The sequence below is a fragment of the Ixodes scapularis genome, unplaced genomic scaffold (assembly GCF_016920785.2).
Source record: "Ixodes scapularis isolate PalLabHiFi unplaced genomic scaffold, ASM1692078v2 PGA_scaffold0__279_contigs__length_252992795, whole genome shotgun sequence".
Taxonomy (NCBI): Eukaryota; Metazoa; Arthropoda; class Arachnida; order Ixodida; family Ixodidae; genus Ixodes; species Ixodes scapularis.
This window is the reverse complement of record NW_024609835.1, coordinates 191,186,003-191,190,077: the sequence shown is the minus strand read 5'-3', so window position 1 is coordinate 191,190,077 and position 4,075 is coordinate 191,186,003.

Sequence of the window (4,075 nt, the reverse complement as noted above, 5' to 3'; positions counted from 1 at the left end):
GGGAGACTTCAGCGTGGATGAAAAAAATGTCAGTCTTTGGAGGAGGCAACAAGAAAGGATATTTGCGTGCGCCACAACGAGGATGGCGGGCTGGGTAGCTGCGGCGTGGGACGACATCCCTGGAACTTTGACCGTGCGCTCCTTCAAAAAGTGCAGCATATCAAATGCATTTGATGGTACTGAGGATAGCACACTGTTTGATGATGACAATGATAAACAAGTCAGCGACGAGGCTAGCAGCGATGATGACTCAGAATGAGCACGGCATCTTCGTGCTCAATAAATATTTTCTTTTTGTGAACGCTGTCCTCGCTTCTTTGTTTGGCTTACATTTGAGGTAAGTTTTTTTTTTTTTCTTTTTGGCTTTGGACTTTCTGGGGTCAGCTTAGAATCGGGGCCGGCCTACTTTTTAAAGTACTGTCCATTTACTTTTGCTGTTGACTAATCAAGTAACCTAACTGAATACTTTTTAGCCCAGAGTAATTGTAATTCATTACCTTTTTTAGTATGTGTATAAGACTGCCTATGAGATAAGTAAGTTTGCACATTCCGTGCTACTTTAGTGAGCATTGTACAGTACCAGCCAAAGCCAACACGACCGCAGCACCACATGGCCTCATACTATATGTGTGCAGCATGTTGACTGAGAAAGAGGCCTACTCACATTACAGCATTCTCTATGCCCCTGCAAAAAAATTTGCATCAGAAAATAGGTTATAGAGTTGGCTCGAAGCATATGCTCTAATGCAGACCTAAACAACAAAAGTGCACCACAGAAGAATTAATTTATTTATTATACCTTGAGAGCCCTAAAGGGCATTACACAAGGGATGGACAACTGAAAAAATAAACGAGTTAGAAGGAAAATGCATATTCACAAAATAAATACAAATCAGCAATGGTACAAGAAGCACCAAAGAAAGCGTGGGAGCTCTTGGCTTTGAACCTTCATGCCTATATGACTGGCATTTAAACCATACAGGAGGGGTGGCCAGACGACATTGTCCAAGAGCTGCAGGGAAATTCCTAATTTTTAGAGAGTTGCATAACAAGAGGGTGATATTCAGGGAATGTTGACCTATCCACAATGCTTTCAGTGTTATCTTTTGTTGAGTTTTTTCACATTGATTTGGTTCCATACTGACTGGCATTTATGTTCAATTTTTCAACGAAATGCTTTCATCATGAGAAGAAAGTAAATGAGTCGTATATTTTGGAAGATTTTGAATCACATGCGTGTGCGAACACAATAGTAAGTGAAAAATCAGTTACCGATTTTTCTAATATTTTTCGCACAAGAATGTTGCCGTCTCAGCTAAAGGGAGGCCACAAAGAAATGAGCAACTGTAATGTATCTAAATTATCTTTTCGCCTTATCGGCGACCTTCTCCGTTTTTTTTAATGCTTATTAATGACTAAAGCCACAACTTTTAACCAAGTCATTTGATACCTCCAAACTACTTTAATTTAAAAGTTCTCAGGTCACGAGAGCCGCACTCGGGCCCATAAAGAGCCATATGCAGGGTGTCTAGCAAAATATTATTTTCAAATTCTAGAACTTCTCCAGGTTTTCCTTGACAATTTCAGGTGAAATTCCCTGACCACCGTAGAAGCGGCAAAATATATTAGACCATTACAACACAAGGCATTGAGCGCCGTGAGGGTCATTCTGCACGGGCTTAGTCCAACTTGCATATTCCAAAATATTCGGGTTCGTCCAGTCCGGATTAAACGAGCCCTTTCTTGCCGCCGACATCTTCAGTGAAGAGGCCCCTTCCGGAAACACGACACTCGACCACACACGTCAATAACTGAATGGCAGCATTGCCGCCAGATGCACACTTTCGGATACTTTTGGCTTAAAGCTTGGATAAGATTGAGTTCTGCGGCTTTTCTATTTGTTACTAAATCTACTGGTTAATTCAACGAGTGTCCACGCTTCTTAAATCGACCGCAAAGTTCGGTTTCTTAACCTATCGTGCTACAACTTTGTGCAGAGTTGCCCACAGATGGTGCATTTCTTTGTAAAATTTGCAAAGAGCAAATTTATCTGAGAAAAAAGTAAAGAAAGAAAAAGGCTTAGCTCCTATGGAAACGCAGCGAAGCCACCGGTCTTCAAACAATATGGCGTCGCTTCACACGGGAGACAAGAGATGGCGCAAGCGGTCACGACGCCAACTGCCGCCATTGAACGAGCATACAACACCGAGATCCGTCGTCTTTAGCAGACGATCGTTTCGACTCAAAAGCAGCGTGCATTCTGCAGGCGGAGACAGTGGCACAAACAAAAAACCGGCGAGGTAAAAACAAGGAGCTGCAAAGCAGACGACATCAATACCCCCAAAAAAAGTCAAAATATCGCGACAAACCATTTTTTTAATCGATTATCTGTCCATTCAATATGTTTTATTAGTAAGGATGATAAAATAATGCATTGGCAACTGATATCAGAAAAGTTCGCACCGCTTTTGAGTCGAAACAATCCTCTGCTAAAGACACCAGCTCTCGGCGCTGTATGCTCGTTCGTTGGCGGCAGTTGGCATCGCGACGGTCTCCCGTGCGAAGCGGCGCCGTATTGTTTGAAGACCGGTGGCTTCGGTGCGTTTCCCTAGGAGCAAAGCCTTTTTTTTCTTTACTTTTTCCTCGGGTAAATTTGCTCTTTGCAAATTTTACAAAAAAAAAAAAAAAAAGCAGCATCTGTGGGCAACGCTGCACAAAGTCGTAGAGCGATAGGTTAAGAAACTGAAATTCGCGGTCGATTTAAAGAGCCTGCCGTCTCCTTGAATCACCCAGTAGTAGCTCCAACTAAATATAGCCTAGTGTTGCGCCCTCAATCCAATCTAATCCAAGGCTTGGACTGGGTTTGTCGGCTGTTCCCTTTACATCAGGTAGCACACTCTACATCGGATGAGCAGAGCCTGCACTCTGCTCAAAGGAGAATTTATTGCCTATTTTTCTGTCCCAAAGTCCTTAAGTCCTTGCTCAGGGCGCTCGATGGCGTTTCCGGCTCATTTTTCCTGACTGGGCTCACTTTTTGACTATACCCCTGATAATTCCCTCATTTTTCCCAGTAAATAAAATTTCCCTGACGATTCCCAATTTTCTTGGTAATTAGACACCCTGCATAAGCGGCTAACAAGCGCCAGCCTGGCCACCCCTGCCATTCAGCGAACAGGTGCACATGGGAAAGCAAAGCCTGTCAGAAAGCAGCGGGAGCACTCGTGCACATAACGTAGAAAAACAGGCAAGAAACAGAGGGGGAGAGCAGCAAAGCAGAGAAAATAGCACGCTTCGGGGGAAGCACTACAATGCAAGTCAGCAAGGTCAAAGCTGTGATGCATGACTACAATCAACGAGATGTTCAATTGCTGTAGCTTTGGCAGCGCTTCCTTTCGGAGATATTGCTCCCAATGAGCAGATGACAGGTGCACCAAAAAGAGTTGAATGGAGATTCATACTATCGTGTAAAACGATACAGCGACATCTCTAATTATTGTTGTTGCATTAAAAAGTTTAACGGTGTTAGCTTAATTTAATGTGACTGATATTTCTCAGATAACAGCCTGTAGCACACACAGTATGGAAAGGATAATGGTTTTCTTATAAACTAATAGAATTCAGGGTTTGCTGCCTTGCAGCAATTGGCTCCTTGAGGCTTACGCAGTTTGTCATGCATAACATGATTGCATTATTGATCATGCCACCACATTGTGCCATCCCACATTGAGGCATCTGTGACAATGGGTGCCTGCCATTCACAGCAGTGAGAATGCCACGTGAAGGCACCCTGTCAGCTATTGCTCGCAGATTGTGAGGTTCCTCAAAGCCACATCGATAGTTAATTGTATTCTTGAATAGTGATGGAGGCACGCACTGCTTACGTTTCCAAAACCTTTACCATGTTTTTAGCAACTACATAAGCAAACAATGGCTTCTTTACAGATGCCATTCATGATGACTTTGTCCTTCCTTACGGACAAATGAAGAGCCAGAGCACAACAAGCTATAATTCCTTAAATCTACAGACGGGCCCACACCAAAATGAAGACAATGCAAGCCTTGCTGTTCCCTTACC